We start from the raw sequence: 17817 nt of genomic DNA on the forward strand, positions 1-17817 counted from the left end.
GGGGTCGGTTGCGCGTATTGTTGACACCGATTGGATTGAAGAGTCCATGGAGCAGCGAGCTGTGTAATCCGGAGATCGCGGCTCATTATACAGACTCTGCTTCCCGAAGCTAGCATGGATCGATGTCGGACAATACTGCACTCAAGTCCGTGAGGGCGCAGACAGTAGGTGCAGGTTTGGTTATCAATTTGAGGGGAGTCTTGGCTACATTCAAATGGTCACATCCGATATTATCTGGGTCTTTGGCAGGATGGCCTTCTCTTTTGATATTTCTGGAAAGCATGCATGGACAGCTGCTACACTTCTAGTGTCTGGTGAATCGGTTGGACAAGAAGCAGTGCTTGGTGTTGCTTGATCTTTATGGCGGTCTTTCTCGTTGCGCAAAGCACAATGTGCAGTTGTCTCGGTTGGACCGGAGTTCGCAACACTGGTGAAAGTGTGATTGCTTTCCTAGATATTTGCTTAACATGTTCAACCATATTGGTGTTGGGTTTGGAAGGAGTGCTTGGGTTTTTCGGGTTGTTGGGCATATTTGTTTTTAATGTGTATAGTGATCTCAACATGAGACAATGAAATGATACTCAGAATGAAATGACCAAACAATCTATACCCCCTCAAACCGCCTCCACCCTTGAATGTACCTGGACTGCAAAGCTGCTACTCTGCTGCACCGCGGCAAAGTGGTACTTCCGGTACTTGCTTGGTGCACGCGCACGCTCTCGGTTAAATAGGCACATCCCCATGGGGTGTCAAAAGGTGAATACACCTAAAACAGACATCATACAGTAGGAGTATGATGTAAAAGTGTCCACTATAGCGTATAAAGCAGTACCATACTAAACACGCGTCTTTACAAGTTTTTGAAGTCTTTATCCAGGGTAATGCACTATTCAGAGTGCAGAAATCCAGCAGGAGTCGTCCGAGTAACGCCGCAATGCAGTACTTCGGTACTTGCTTGGGGCACGCGCCAACAGCTTCCCCTCAAATTTCAACCGTCTTTCGAGCTGGTGAGATTCTTTGCTTTCTCCCACTTATTTGCAAGGGAGAATTAGTAGACACAGACCAGGACACTGGTCCACAGGAAACAAGCTCCACCACCTTCATCTCCTCACAGAGCTGATATGTGGGACAATGATGACCCCGACCAAGATATGCAGGGCAGTCCTGCTCAACCCTCGCCTCCAGATGACATTGGGGCCTTCCACACCATGTTTTCTAAGGCGTGTCAGAGATTCGGCTTCATTCCTGAAGAAGAAAGACTGTTTCCTTTTTGACCACATAGCCATCCTGGCTCATGTTTGGCAGGGGAGTCTTGGCACTCTTAAACATCCATTTACAGAGCCAGCAATTAAAGAGTCTGGATAAAGTTTAAGGCACCTGAAACAACAAAATGTCTTACCTCACATCCCACTCCAGAGTCGGTGTCAGTGGCAGCGAGTTGCAAGGCTTGTACGCAGCACAAATGCGCCACTCCCCCAGACAGTGAAGGCAGGAAAATTGATGCCTTCAGTACTTCAGTAAGAAGGTGCTTGCCATTTGAGCAACAACTGTCAAAGCAGCAAATGCCCTTGATATAGTTGCTCTATATGATTGAGAAATGTGGCATCGGTTGGCTTATAACACTCCCCAGAGCAACCGAGGAAGGAAGCCATGACACTGATGTGTAAAGGGGAGGAAGCCTCAAACCACAGCATTAATATCGCTGTAGTTAGCTGAAACTTGGTTTAACCAGATTGGCAATGGGGTGGTCCTCCGAAGGCAAGGATGGCTACGTTGCACCAATTTATGGCAAGATGTTCAGCACAAGGTGGTTGACGTGCCGTTTGAATGAGAAAATCTGTTTGGTGACAAAGTTGAAGAGGCCCTCAAAACCATGAAAGCAGTCACTGCTAGATCTTACTAACCCACAGGGCAGACAGTCCTTTCGTTCTTTTCGAGGAGCCACGGCTGATTTTAGATTCTCGTCCTTAAGGGAAAACTGATCCGGGTACTATTCTCGGGGCTACAAGAGAAATTACCAGTGGAGTATCACCAAGGCCAGCGAAAGCACGGATCAGAGGTAAGCGGAACAAAACCCAACAATTACTGCCTCAGGGGCTTGCAGGTGGGAGGAAATGTGGTGCTTTTTTCACAGCAAGTGGCAGTCAATAAGACGGGTGGGTGCTAGATGCCACCTAGGATGGCCACTTGTTGGAATTCAAATGCCCACAAATCCAGTTTCCTCCCATAAAGGTATCACACCCGCACCTTCAAATGCCATAACGGGAGGTGCATCAATTGTTGATGAAACTGGCAATCGAAAGAGTTCCTCATTCAGCAAAGGAGTATACTCCAGGTACTTGGTTATCCAAAAACCAGACTGGATGAGGTGTCCTATTCTAGACTTGGCGAGCTAAGCAAAAACATAAAGCAGAAGTTCAAGGTGGTAACACTTAAAGACGTCATAAAAGGCCATACAACCCTGCAAATATCTGGTGGCGTTAGACCTCAAGGATACGTATTTCCACAGTCCAATACTTCCAAGATACCGAATGTATCTCAGGTTCAAGGTCGGCGAAAGCCACTACCAGTTTTGAGCACTTCCATTTGGCCTAAAATCAGCAATTCACAAAATGCCTAGCACCTGTAGCAGCTTTTCTCAAAAAGCAGGCCCACCACGTTTACCCAGATCTAGACTGGTTTGAGGTCCAACAGATCAGCAGACCATGTTTTCTCTGATACAAACCGAAGCTCTTATCCAATAGTTGGTATTTGCAATACATGACACCAAATCTTTCACAGTTCCTTCAAAAGGTTTGGTGTCTAGGTGCTCAGTTCCTCACAACCAAAGTCTCATCAGGCATTCTTCAGACAGGGTGAAAAAAAATTGATAACCCCAGTGAATTCCTTCACTCCAAACATGCTTCCCACTGTGCGCACATACATGGATTTCTTGGGGACCATGTCTTCCTGCATCCCGCTAATACCCCATGCAGGCTACATATGCGGCCAGTGCAAAGGTTTCTAGCCACCAGATGGCCCCAAACCCAGGGGCACTGGTCAGAAAAAATTGTCATCACTCGGACTCTCTCAACTGCACTAAAATGGTGGACATACCCCTACAACATTACGAAGGGGATGCCTCTTGTGTAACCCAACTACTATCTCGCAATTGTGACACTCCTCCCTCGTGGGATGGGTAGCTCACCTGGACAAACACCAAGTCAAAGGCATGTGGACTCGCGAAGAATCAGTCAACATGAATGTGTTGGAACTGCGGGCGGTGCTTTGGGCTCTGAAATCATTCCTCCAATTAAAAATGTGGTGTCCTCAGACAACCCAACCACAATGTTTCATCTGAGGAACAAGGTGGAACCCAGTTAAACACCCTGTCCAAAGTAGCACATCCATTTGGCACAGGGTCATTCACAACAATATTATGCTTCAAGGCTTCCACCTACCGGGGATACAAAACAAACAAGCGGATACACTCAGCAGGGATTTGTTGCACGAACGGCAACTACACAACTAGATATCCAAAATCTTCTTGACATGGGGCGATCCTCCTCTGGACCTCGTGACTCAGAGCAGCAACGGTGCAAGAAATTCATGAGCAGGATCCCTCATCCCGACTCCAGTGGACACATTCTCTTTGGTTTATAGTCATAATGTCGAAAGTCATAATGTCGAAAAAATAAAGTCAAACACAAATGTCGAATTTCTTTTTTTGTGTTGATTTTTATTCGAAATAGGGGGGTTCCCCCCAACCCCCCTTTTTTATTTTTTTTACCCCTTTTTTTTACCACCGGAACCCCAAAAAAACATGTAAATAAAAAAAGAAATTCGACATTATTGCTTCGATATTATTGTAATTCGACATTTTGGCTTTGAGATTGACTGGACACCATTCTCTTTCCCATGGACCCAAATGTTCGCACATGCTTTCCCTCATCAGGAAAACGATAGGCAAATATCACTACCGGATAATCCTGGTAGCCCTGTGCTGGCACAGACGGACCTGGTTCTCGGACCTCCTTCAACTGGTGGCAGACAATCCAATCTATCTAGGATCGCGCACCAATCTTCTGTCACAGAACGACTGGTTGATTCTGCACCACGACCCAGGCTCCCTCAAATTAACAGCGTGGCTCCTGTCCGAGAGTTCGGCCACTTAAGCATCCCCCAAGACTGCCAGCGTATTCTAGCGGCGCTAGGACTCCGTCCACTAACATTTCGTATAACCACAAATGGAAAAGGTTATGTACATGGTGTGCACAGCAGCCAAACCTGCAACCACTGGCCATAAAACCTCAACAGATTCTTCCCCACGTTCTCAAATTGGCACAAAAGGGTCAAGTGGCCTCCTCTATAAAGATGCACTTGGCGGCAATTTCTAGATACACAAGGAAAAGAGGGTCACTTCCTCTCTACAGCGCCAGGCTACTCACACTTTAAAAGGTCTCTTAAGTACTCTTTCCTCCAAAGAAAGATGCCACCGGTATGGAGCCTGAATCTCGGCCTGGCCGATCTTATGAAAACTCCTTTCGGACCTCTATCAACAGGACAAATTAAGTTTGTGACCTGGGAGGTGGCATTCTTAATGGCCATTACATCCTCTAGACTTGTTTCGGAACTACAAGCTTCAGTAGTAGATCTTCTGTATCTCCGATTCGCGAAGGACAAGCTGATATAGTACACCAACCCTCATTTCATCCCAAAAGTGCCATCAGAATTTCACAAGAATGCAACCATAGCTCTGCCTACTTTCTTTCAAAACGCCACTACACCAGCGGAGAAAGCCTTACACATTCTGGTAAGGAAAAGGGCGCTAAAATATTAGACGGGACAAAATAATTTAGATCAACTAAACCAATTTTTGTCGCCTTTGGCCCATCCAACAAGGGAAAATCTATTTCAAAACAGGGCATCACAATTTTCTTCAGCCACTCGAAGGCCAACAGGTCTCTGCAAACTGCGGCTAGAGCACATTCTACAAGAGCTCCGGCTGCCTCCTGCGGCTCTCTGGTTCGGAGTGCCCATCAGACATTTTGCAGGTGGCAACATGGGCATTGTATCATACTTTTACTAGGCACTACTGCTTACAACAGCACAGTGAAGACGTACGCATGTGACCGGAAGTCCTTCAACGGCTGTTCCAGTAAGATAGGCCCTGCAGCTTCTGGGGTATTTTTCTTCTACTTATGTATGTATACTTCTCGCATTGGCGCAGAAAATGTGCTAGTCTATAACTTGTTTGTTTGTTCTCCTGCTAACATGTATACTGCTATAAAAATCTATTCACAGCATGTGAATCCATGAAGCATGCGTAGATTCTTACCTTTAACTAATTTATCCAGCATTGGTATCTTTCATGGATTCACATGCACCCTACAGGCAATCGTGCTCTATAGGGGCTATCCTCCAGCTGGCGTGTTTAAAATCTGAGGGGAAGCTGCTGGGGCAGAGCTATGCACGCTACCTACTATTGGTGGGGACCAATATCACCCACGACATCGATGGGATAGTGTTGCACTTTTCCAAAGGAAAATTACTAAGTCAAAGTAACAGAAGATTCCCAGCCTGACTGGGGATATTCCCGGCATGTGAATCCATGAAAGATACCAACGCTGGAGAAATGGAGTTACAGGTAAGAAACTACTCCCTTCTCCTCCCCCCTCACCTTAAGGACTTTGTCTCCATGACCTCTCTTCAAGACCAGGTCGGCCCTCTGTTCAGCATGGCTCCACAGTGTGGTGACGCCTTCCCCAGGATTAACACAGATAGGGGTTCCTTGGATTCACATTCTGGCAGGCCCGAAAGCCTCCAAGGCTACCAGCACCCAAGCGAAGGGGCCCAAGGAGACTTCCGGGGGCAGGCCTGGGGCCATCCAGGCTACTGGTTTACAAGCTGAGGGGCTCAGGGGCACTACCGCGCTGTCCTCAGAGGGGCAATCAAGTTAGTACTCTTCGCCCCAAAAGGGTAAGGGATTGAGTGCCGCCTTCATGAGTCTGTCCTCAGCACAATCCAGCATGGCTACCGACACAAGTGTTGAGGGCGTCAAGCCTACCAGAGCTCACTCCTAGGTCATGAGTCGGGGCATTGTGACTTACAGCATTCCGGCCGAGGGTGATCTCTGAGGTCGACGTTTCCACTCCGCGTGCAAGACCCAAGCAAGGTGTATCCTCCCATGTCTGAGGCTTCTCGTGGCTCAGGGCCTTCAAGCCTTACCGCCCGGGGCGTAGCGCAAGGTTTCAAAATGGCAGAGAGGCACATGGCAGAGCCTGCCAGGCTGGTGGCCATCTGGGAGCCAACTCGGGGGCTCGCCTGTGATCTTGTCCATGGAATCGGCTTTACAGGAAAATCCTAGTCCCCTTCCCTCTGGAAGGGGTACATCTACCCATCGCAGCCTTCCGGCTACACACCTCGGGCGCCCAGGTTCTTTCACCAGGAGCAGAGGCCCAGTACCTCGGAGGGCCGGTACCCTAGGGTTCCATCTGCTTGTGAGAACCGCTTCTTTGAGCGCATCCTCCTCCTCCTGCGTCCCCTTGGATGAAGGGGCACCCGTCTTCCTGCAGGTGGCACCACCCTGGCCCCCCTCTGCTGGGTGGTGCTCCTGCACTCACTGGCTCAGGCCCCACCAGTTCTGACCGCCTCCTGTACCACTGCCTCCCACACAGCGGCCTTTGCACCTGTGTGGCTCTAGACCTGAGGCGCACCTCGCCGGGACCTGTGTCCCTGAGCCCAGATTCCCCTCGTCCTGTAGAAGAGAGGGGGGTAGCGATGATTATGACGTCCAGGAGGATGAACCCTCGTCATCTGTTCAGGCCTTATATGATCGCCTTCAGGGCCTGACAAAAGTTCTGAGTGGGATGGGATGGGATGGGCCGGGCAGGGGGCAGGAGTCTGTTAGCAGTGGTCCTGGGCAAATGCTTCACAATCTGGCCTGGCATCTCCCTCCAGAAGCATGTCCTGCAGGTGGTGCAGAAGGTCTGGGAGAAGCCCAGGGCCAACGCCCAGATGAACAAGAAATTGGACAGCAAGTTTAAGCTGACGAATGGTGAGCAAACACTTCTTGCCTTCCATCCGCAGCACCATTCCTCTGTGGTGGCTGAGGCTTCCTTGTATTCTAAACCTTAGTCCTCCTCCACGGGAGCCGCCTCCAGTTGCCTCTCCAAGGTGTACAAAGTCCTTGGGGAAAGTGTTGCCCCATTTCAGGACTTCATCTGTGGTAGTCCAACGTGGATGCCATCTTGGCTGTGACAAACCAGAAGCTGTAGCGGGAGCTCTGGGGAATCTCTGCCTGACCTCACTTCGGACAAGGAAGCCTCCTTCAAGGTGGGACTGGCAGATGCCTGGGCTGTTGGCAGGACCTCATGGAGTGTTTGGTCCCCCACATCGACACAGCCAGCAGAGGGCTGCGCCTTGGGGTCGAGATGAGGACATCATATATGCATGCCACAAAGTTCATTTGACGTGCAGGAGCAGATTTACCATTTGAAGGGGTGGACCTTGTCAATTCATCCACCGATGACACGATGACACATTGACAAAAAATATTCACTCAAACCGCCAACTCCTTGGCCATCCTGACAAAACCAGATCCAAAGTCCTTTTCTCAATCCCACGGCAGGACTAAGTTCAAACCCTGCCCTTGCTCTGTGTACTGCAGTCTCAGAACCCCATGAATCCAGAGGCCTGACGGGTTGCCCAGCGACAACAGGAGGAATCAGCAGAGGAAGTTGCATGGGTTTTTCCGCTCCCCCCCACCCCTCCTCCTCTGATACCAAGAAGCAGCAACGTCAAGGTCTGGGCACAGCTCAGCTCGCCTGTGGGGGTTGTTTGGCTCTGTTCAGGACACCTGGAAGCATCTCTTCAGTAACATACTCTCTTTAGTCTCCATGGGCTTTGTCTTCCTGTGCCTCTTCCATCCTCTGCTCATTTTCGTCTTTCATGGTAGGTCCTTTCGATCTTGGAGATGATGGAACTGGTTCCTTTTTGTAGACGGAGCTTCAGTTACTATGCTAGGATTTTTGCGTTGCCCAAGAACAACCAGACTGGCCGCATGGTAGTCTTGCACCTGTCATTTCTAAATCGGTCTTTACCGCTGGAGCACTTCAAGATGATTAGTCCCACACACATAGTCGAGTCTCAGAGTGCAGTGAACACATCCAGTCCCCTGCACACAAAGGATGTGTACCTGCATGTACCAACTGCATCGGCAGTTTCTGCAGTTCATGATTGTTGTGCCACTTTCAGTACAAGGTGCTGCCCAACAGCCAGAACTCTGCCTGTCGTGTATTCACAAAGTTGATTAATGTAGTGGCAGGCCTTCTCCGCTTGGAGGGCCATAATCTATACCTTACCTTGTCTGGCTGGCTGGTGAAGGCGGAGTTAGCCGAAGAGGTGGTACACTCCTGCCAGCTACTGGTGGATATCTTTCATCAACTGGGGTTTTCCTTCAACCAGACTAAGTCACTGTTGCGTCCATCATAGGAACTGGTCTTCCTAGGCGCGTGTTGAAACACTACTGTTCAGCGGATGTTCCCTATGCCCAAGAGGCTTCTGTCCCTCTGGCCAATACGACCACCTCGACATGATGGTTCCAGCACATTCTGGGTCTAATGGCCTCCTGCGTGCTAAACGGTACAGCACAGCCACCTCCATATGAGGCACCTCCAGATCCACCTGCCGACCATTTGGTATCGGGAGACGGGGTTTCAGTTGGAAAGGATCCCTATACCACTGCTCCTGCTGCCCCATCTTCGCTGCTGGCTGATGGGATGGCAATGTTTCAGCGCGAGCCCCCTTAACCCTACCGGAGCATGTTCCAGGACGGAAGCCTTCCTACATATCAATCTGCTTGAGCTCAGGGCAGAGACATTTTTGCCTCATCGGGGACAAGTCAGTTCTGGTCAGGATGGACAATTCTACGATGTTTTACCTGAACAAGCATGGTTGCACCTGTTTCTCAACCTCTCAACCCCCACCCCGAAATCCCTGCAACCCTCTGCATGGAGGCATTTTAGATCTGGGAATGGGCCCTGAGAAAGGGGATTTTGGCTGTCCATTTGCTGGGGGACAGCAATGCAGAAGTGGATCAGCTGAGTTGCATGGGGTTCAACACCTACGAGTGGCAATTGCACACTACTTTGTTGCCCCTGTTCCAGCGATGGGGCTTTCGCAGACCTGGATTTGTTTGCATCTCCCCTGAATGCCAAGTGCCCCAGTTTGCCTCATGGGCAGGTCGGAGGTCACTGGGAGACGCCTTCCAGGTGTTGGCACGGCTGCAGCTGTTATGCGTTCCCGCCCACCCCTATGCTCCAACCATCTGCAAGTTCTGGGCTTCCGTGGGCTGCAGCCTCATCCTAGTTCCCCCCCCCCCAATGGCCTTAAGGACCCTGGTTTTCGGATCTGCTGCAGTTGTGCTCCTGGGGTCCCGTCCATCTTCCGATCCCCAGCAGGGGTTCCTGACGCAGTAAGGCGGGGCAGTCGAACATCTGGATCTGGCCAAACTGGCCCAGGCAGCCGCCTTCCTGGTCAGCTGAGGCTTCAGCATGCTCAATTTTCAAATGACATCATTCAGTAGGCCAGGAGGCCCTCGACTCTGTCCCAGTATAGGAGCAAATGGACTGGGTTCTGCCATTGGGCTTGCTACAGATGTCTGGACCCCATCACCTGTCCTATAGGTGAGGTTCTGGCCTTTTCAGTATACCCGTCTCGCTCTGGAGTTATGGTTGATACTTCAGGTGGATACTTGCCGCACATGTAGGTGGTCATTGTGGCTTCTAAGAATTCCCCAGAGCATGTGTTTTCATCAGCCAACCCAGTGGCTAAGACCCACATTAAGGAGTTGTCAAGGGTTTTCCCTTCGGTGCATAAGCCGCATCCGGTCTGGGACCCCAATGTGGTTCTTGCAACTTTGCAACGCAAGCTTTTCGACCCGATGCCCTCTGTGGGCATCCGCTTGGTGATGTTAAAAATGGTTTTATTGGTGGATCTCGCCTACGCGTGCAGGGTTAGTGAGCTGCAAGCGTTGTATTCATGCAAGCCCTTCACCACGACAAGGTCTTCTTGCATACTCGCCCAAACCTCTTGCCCAGGGTGGTCTCTCCATTCCTTCTGAATTGAGATCTGCCTGCCGGTGTTCTTCCTGAACCCACAGTTGGAGGCAGAGAGGGCCCTACATTACTTGGAGCTCTATAGGGTCCTCAAGTTTTCTCTCGGACGAAATCCTTCAGGAAGTCTGTGGATTTGTTTGACATTTGACGCCCCTTCCTCCAAGCTCTCGGGCTTCCAAGGCTTTCATCGCCCATTGGATGTTTCTGGTAATTTCGACGGTGTACACGGCCATGGGCTAACCTGTTCCTGAGGAGATTCATGCCCATGCGGTCAGCGATAAGGCCTAGGCCATCGTGTTTCAGAGGCCTGCTTCTTGGAATTTTATCAGCAAAACGGCTACTTTGGCAACTAGTCGGCTTTCTCTAGGCACTACTCGCTGGACACTAGCTCCAGGCATGAAGCAGAATTTGGGCAGGCTGTTCTAAAGAAACTTTTTGCTTCATCCTAGATAGGAGGCTGGCTGTCACCGCTGCCCTGCACCCAATGTTCTTGGTCAGTGGAATCGCCCACAAGGATGTAGGGAAGGGGCGGGACGTATGAGTAAAGGTCTCCAGCATGTGGTCTGGCATGGATTCACATTTTCGCAAATATTCTCCTTCAGACTGGGAATCCTCGGTAAAAGAAACGTTTTACTTTAAAACTGTATTTCTCCTCTAAACCAATCATTGTCTTCTGGGTCATACTGCCCCCTCCCAATGACATTCCTCTCCCTAAGCTCCACCCCTGGTGTCCATCTTCAGATTTTTACAGCACGCTTTAGTGTTGGGAGACTTAAGTTGCTCTCCGAGCTAATTTTGTGTTTTTTTTGAGTTCTTTGAAAATTGGTTAGAATTTGAGCGATTTGTATTTATTTGCTTTTTCTTCCAAGGATAGAGACCGGCAAAGATCTTCATCCACTGTTGGATCATCAAAGTTTTGAGAAGACCCGGCCTGAGGGTCATACTTTGCGCCCTTTCAATATGGCTTAGGAGAAGGAAGGCCACAGCCTCTTCAAACACTGCGTGAAGTGTGGTTTAAGAAATGCCTTTGCAGAAGATAGACACCATAAATTCTTGTACTGCCTGCATCTGGACCACGATGTGGAGGGAATGCAAGGTGTGCAGTGGTTTCTCGAAGACGATGGAGCAGACTGTCGGCATGGCTCAAGACGAGCAAGGCCTCTGACACTGCCTCAAGGCAGTGTCACGCCTCATCCAGGACTGGCCTGTCCGAGGATCGTTCTCCCTCCGGGAAGAAGTTGAGATCCTTTGAGGATGCCCTGCATGCAGTGTTCCAAGAGCAAGACCAGCTCTGCTGGGTTCGCTGCTGATGCAGGTCCCGAGTCGGATAAAAGGCATTCGCCATCACCATCATTCACCCAGTGAGCCTGCCTTCGAACAAAGTTGCTGACCCTGTCCCAACTGTGTGTCTGCAGATAGTCCGATGAGGGAAGTCTGTGGAGCACTAGTCAAAGCCAGCTAAGGCTTCAACCAAGGCCAAGTCATCAGTCTACGATGGCACAGTCAACGGCAACCACAAGCTTTGTCTGTGCGAGGTCTGGAAAGGAAGTAGGAGCCATTTCGCGGGTGTCTCTGCCCCCAAGGCCAGATATGGCTCCTGAAGCAATAGCCGCTCCGGCCCACCTGCGTCCTGAGAGGGAAGCGGTCCCAGGTATGCAGACGGCAGGCTACTGAGATAGATCAGATCTACTCTAGTACTGACCAGGACAAAGATCCTCATGAGCGGTGCTGCTCGGGCCACAAAGGGGGAGGTCCAGAGGTAGGACATCAGTCCCTTGTGCGCAAGAATACACATTAGCCTGGTACCCCTAGACCTAGGGACGTGTCTCTGGACAGTCTACCCGCCCTGCACACACTAGTCACCGAAATCCAGCAAAGGAGGCCACCATCTGGGCTGTCACCTCCTGAACCTCAGAGGGAAAACACTCCCCTCCGGAAGAGAGAGACCGGGGGTGGGGGTGTGGTTCGGGGCAGGGTTCGCAGGTCCTTGACACCACCTGACCTTACCACCACCTTTACATGACTCCTACCAGAGCTCCAGATCCACACAGGGACAGGGACTCTGACACAGCTGCTGGTACCGACCAGGGTGACTATTTCATTGTGACGGACGGGGAGACTCTGCATGCAGACGAGCCCCATAGGCCCTCTACTTTGGACGTAGTTGGATCTTTTCAGACATCTCGAGATCCTTGGAACTGTTTTAGTCCCAGAGGAGGGTTTCTTGTACCAGCAACCTGAGTCGAGGAGGAAAACCATGTCGTTCCCTTCCTGGACGACATATGGGAAGAGGGCCTAATGAATCAAAGTAAAGCCCCGACCAAACAAGACATTGGGAAAGTACAGAGTACCCAACTCTGCTCCCATGTGCCTCAGATCACCGGATTTGTGGTGGTCTCTCCCACAGCTAGGAAACGCTTGGCGAACAAGTAATCGGCAGCCATGGTACCTCTGGACCAGGCAGGAAGGAAGCTTGATGCAATGGGCAAGAGGATAATTTACACGGCAGCCTCTTCCATCGAGGCGGCCAACACCCAACCCATTATGACCGGGAACTCTGGTACAAGCTGGGCCCTATCCTGGACATCCTGGCCGAAGGCTGGGTCGTTGAGGCACTGGAACTCTTTCAGGAAGGTGTAGTGGCTTTGGATCACACCAATCATGGTGGCGGTAGACATCGCAGCCATAGGTTTTTGCCAGATGGCTAACGGTGTGTGTGCACCATCAAGGTTGGTTGAAAGCTACAAACTACCGCCAGGACGTTCACAAAAAGGTGCTGGATATGCTCTTTGGGGAAAACCTCTTTGGAAAGGTGTTTAAATCTCTGCAGGCGATCAAGACCAGCACAGATAGCACGTTCCCTATGAGATTGGCAGCAGCAGGAGGACCGCTCCCAGGATTGACAGCACAGCAACACTGCCTGACTCCGGCTGGATGGTAAGCTGCGGTTTGTCTTACGCCATTGGTGTACCTCTCAGACACCAATAAGCCGTTATTTGATCACCTTTAATACTTACCTATTGAGATCCTCACAGTTCTCCACCCCACAGATAACGCCCACGGACAGACCCACCCAACAAGTCTCTCCTGATGAAGGCCACCATAACCACAAGCTCCAACTCAGCCACTGTGGCCGAAACACTAGTGTCGACTACCTGTGACACAACTGTGAAAATACCCCTTGTTGTATCTTTCTATATAGTGTTGTGTACACAGTGTTTGTTTAAAACACAACCAGACTGAATAGCAGCCTTGGGCAGCACTCACGTTATTTGTTTCACCAATCTCTTGTACTCAAATGTGCTTTTCATTAGGGACTCTTCTTCCACACCCTTGACGAGGGTGCACAGTTGCACTTCCCTATGTCTGTATTGAAATCTGTCCGTTGTCGCTTTCGTGCTTAGCCAAAGCAGTGTAAAAATTAAAGAAACTGTTTTCGAGAGTGAAATTAACATGTCCAAAAACTTTAACTGCTTGAGGATCTCTCATCCTGATTACTTTTGTTATTAATATTTGTGTCCAGTCATACAGCTAACCTTTTACATTTTACAGTCTCTCCTATGGCTCGCAAAGTCTTTTTGCCCACTCGCATAGTCTAGTAGATTTTATGAAGGGCGAGTAGCATTTACAAAAGACGTTTGAAACTTTTATAACATTTACTTTGTTTGCAGTAAATATCAAAAACAAGTTGCTCTGTGCATGGCTGGCCTCTGGGGGGGAAGCAGTGTGCCCAACATGTGGGTTTGTTGTAAGATGCACCATTTGACAAAAATCACATTTTAAATGTGTTGTCCTCCGTTCCTATTGGTCGAGTGCATTTCTCTTAGGCTGAATAGGTCAACTAAGTTACCCGACCTGCAGGTCTAGCTGAAATTTGAAGAATTGGCAAGGCGTGACTCCCCTCACTAATGTCGTCTTTCAGTGGTAGGCAGAACTGCTATATTGCTCATTTCATGTCTTTGGTACAAATAAACGTCTTGTGACATTAACAATATCAGTACAAAATTGCTAATCAAATGGGTCGGTCTGCTAATCAAAAACTTGATTGGCAAACTCTGCTAATCCAATTTTTGACAACTAATTTATGCCTTGCAACAAGATCCTGACTCAATCCAAAGTGAAGACTCTAGGAGGGGTAGCCTAGAAGCCTCCCTGAATTACGATGCCGAGGCACAAAACCTCTAAAATCTGCAACTATCACCTTTCGGACCATACAGCCTTTTGTAACAAAAAGAATTCAGTGACCATCAGTGATTTTATCAAGACTAGACTATTGAAACATACTGCTGTGCGGAGCCTCAAAGTCTAATCTTCGGATCTGCCAGACCATCCAAAGTGAAGATGTCCGCATTGCCATGACCAGGCCTAAAGAGCTCATATCTCTAATGCTAGGAGAGAGCTTCATTTGTTACCAATACAGCAACACATTGAATTCAAAATGGGCCTAATAATCCACCGCTCCCTCTATGGAAAAGCACAAGAGTACTTAAAAAAAAAAAAAATACCCTACAAGCCAGCCAGAGAACTGCGATCTTCCGCCCTCGCTCTTCTACAGGAAATGAGAATCGAAAGAATCGGAGGCCTAGGTAGGTCTTTCTGGGCAAGGGCTCCATTTTTCTGGAACTCCTTACCGTCCCTCAGAGAAACCTCCAGTTTGAGTCAATTTAGAAGATCCTTGAAGACACATCTCTTAAGATACATTTATTCAATGTTAGGAATTAACTAGCCTCAAATAGGGCATATTAATATTGCCTCTCTTGTCCCGTCATTGTGTTGCATCCTTTGTGTATGTCAGCGCCCTGTTGCCCACGGGCTTTCGGCGCTATAAAAGTAAATAAACATGCAAACCCTACCGCTGTTCGCTCTGTGGCTCTTCTTGGTTCATACTTTATTTGTAACGCGCAACCAAAGTGGCCCGGGGCATACGAGTGCCTAAGAAGTGTAAAGCCCCAGCTGGAAGGAAAACCCCACCAGGAGGGGAGACCCCAACACCAATTATCTGAAAATAAATGTTTTGAGTTGAAACAATCTAAAGATGAGCAACTTCTGAATTCCAATGGCAAGGAATTCCACAAAGTGTGCTGCTCCCCAGAAGGTGCTCCTTTTTATTTTTTTTAGTTTTTTTTTTTTTTTTACCATAGCTAAATTAGCTTTAGTTATTTGAAGAAGTTTCTGACTACTAGAACGCAAAGTTCTAGTTTCCACTTTGTTTGAGCCTGCAGGCTATGTAATCTGGAAATAGTTCTGCCAAGGATTTGTAAGTGATAGTCAATAGTCTAAAATCTATCCTGGCCTCTATAGGGAGCCAGTGCAGGCTCCGCCGCACTTCAGACCCATGCTCACATTTCCACATCCCCATAATGGCTCTGATGATACTGTTTTGTACTACTTGTAGTGGCCAGGTCTCCTTTGCCAGGTCCTACCAGCAGTCTGCTACAGTAGTCTATTTTGGAGGAAATAATGGCCCGAGCTACTGTTTCGTAACACTTTTGAGCGAGAAATGGGTGAATATGAGGGAGTGATCTAATGTAGTAAGCTGACGAGACAAGACTCTTCACCTCTGTTGTAATACCAAGTCTCTGAACGAATGACTCCAAGCGTGTTTATCCTGTCCTTTGTAGTAGTAATATGGTATTTTCATCTTCTCCATCCAGCTTATTCAGTCTAGGCCTAGAGCCTACAAACAGGTTTTTTTTTTTTTTTTGTGGTTCAAGGCCAAACCACTTGTATCTATGCAGTCTTGTATGAGGTAATAGGTGTTTCTCACCGGTGTGCAGTCACAATGTCGAATAAAGTCGAATGACAAAAATGTCGGGAAAAAAATGTTGAAAAAAAAGTCGACTATTTTATTTCTGTATTTTTTGGGTTTGGTAAGTATAAAAAAATGGGTAAAATAAAAGAGGGGGTTGGGGTGGGAACCCCCATTTCGAAAAAAAAAGTATTGAAAAAAAAATCGACTTTTTTTTCAACATTGACGTTCGACATTTTTGTTTTCGACCAAATGACTATAAACCTTTCTCACCACTTTAGAGAATTCCTCGTAATTGCCTGACAGTGAGGTAAGACATTGTGTGTCGTCGGCGTAGTTTGAAAAACAATTATTTTAATGCTCAAGTAGCTGGAAAAGCGGAGTGGTAAAAATATTATATAGGACAGGAGCCCAAGATGCACCCTGTGGGACTCCAAATCTAAGCACAACTGGAAGAGCCTCGGCTTGATTGCTGTAGACCCTCCCTGTTCTGTTACCTAAACATCCAATCCACTGCTAGTTTACTAGAATTGGCAACCTCTTGTAATCTAATGGCAGTGGATGGTTAACCAAATAAAATGCGGCCGAGTCCAAGGCCATCAGCAGCATAGTTTTGCCTTCATTAATATTGGTCAACATGTTCTAATGGTGTTTGTTACGTGCTGAATCCGGGTCTAAAACCTTTCTGCCCACGATGGAGAACGGCTCAATATTTGTTCGTAAGCAACTCTAGACAATATTTTAAGCAGGAATGGAGAGTTGGTTATTGGCCTATAACTAGTGGCAGTATTAGGATCCAGCCCTTGATTTTTCAGCAGAGAGGTGATCCAGGCTCCTTTTCATCTCATTGCAACATGTCGCTCTTTGAAAGAGGCATTAACTATTTTTGCAATGGAATTAATCAGTAGTTCCGAGCATGCCTTAATCGCTCTTGCTGGGAAAATAACCCCTTTAGAGGACGTCGGCTGGAGTTTAAACAAAATAATTTGGACCTCGTCCTCTGTAATACTCAGTTGAAAGTGAGCTCTGCTGGACGTAGATATTTTCATTAGTTAGTCTCTTATACTGCATGGGATCATGATATGTGTATATTATCTTTGATTTGATCCAACATGTGTTTTTCTTTGGATAAGTGCACACCAATCTTTATCTTAACAAATATTTTCCTGCTGCTTGACGTATGGGTTCTTTAATCCCTTCAGATTGGCAAAGATCTCTTTAGTATACTCTGAATACTGCCACTTTACAAGCTTACCAAATAAGCTTAGGGAGAGGACTGACATTGGATGGGTGCAGTATGACCCAGTATGACCCAGAGAAAAGTCATTTGTTTCGAGGAGAAATGCAGTTTTAAAGTGGAACTGTTTGTCCTTTTGCCAAGGATTCCCAGCCTGACTGGGAATATTCATGATCATGTGAATTCCTGCCAGACACATGCTGGAGAGCAATAGTCACAGGTAAGTAACTTAAACCTTACTCGCTGTAGTGACTATTGTACCCCCAGTCCATAGTCCCTATTCCATACGTCTGTCCCACCTTCCCCCGCTAGTATGGGAAGTGCTAATATGTACTAAGAGTAGCCATTTATCTAAGCATCCAACGTGTTCAAAGAGGACTGAGGTGAGGTGCCAGAGGGCAGGGGCTCGGCGCAGCGTTCCCACGCCACAGGCCGTGCCCCTGCCTGCTATACTAAATGTTATTGGGGAGCTCAATTTCTCGCTGCCAAAAGTTCTGGTACTGCCCCATTGTTTATCTGTAATGCGCCGACAGCCTGCGGGCATCAGGGTGCAGACAGACAAACCCAAATTTGGGTAGACTGTCAGATGCTGGTGCGTCTTCAGGTTTTTCCTGAAAATTTTGTAATTTGGTTCCACTCGCATTGTCACTGGGAGCTTGTTCCTACCTCGGAGCCGCCTGGACCGCAAAAGGATTTCCCGGCACCCAAGGCTTGGTTTACCATTGGTACCGGTA

General features: G+C 48.3%; 1 protein-coding gene across 1 annotated transcript in view; it reads left to right on the forward strand.

The window, feature by feature from the left end:
* Positions 1-17817, forward strand: part of GNA13 (G protein subunit alpha 13) — a 273931-nt gene that overhangs the window by 213402 nt on the left and 42712 nt on the right. The gene's annotated exons all lie outside the window — the stretch shown is intronic.

Source organism: Ambystoma mexicanum, chromosome 3q, assembly GCF_040938575.1.
Source record: "Ambystoma mexicanum isolate Mex_15411 chromosome 3q, UKY_AmexF1_1, whole genome shotgun sequence".
Taxonomy (NCBI): domain Eukaryota; kingdom Metazoa; phylum Chordata; class Amphibia; order Caudata; family Ambystomatidae; genus Ambystoma; species Ambystoma mexicanum.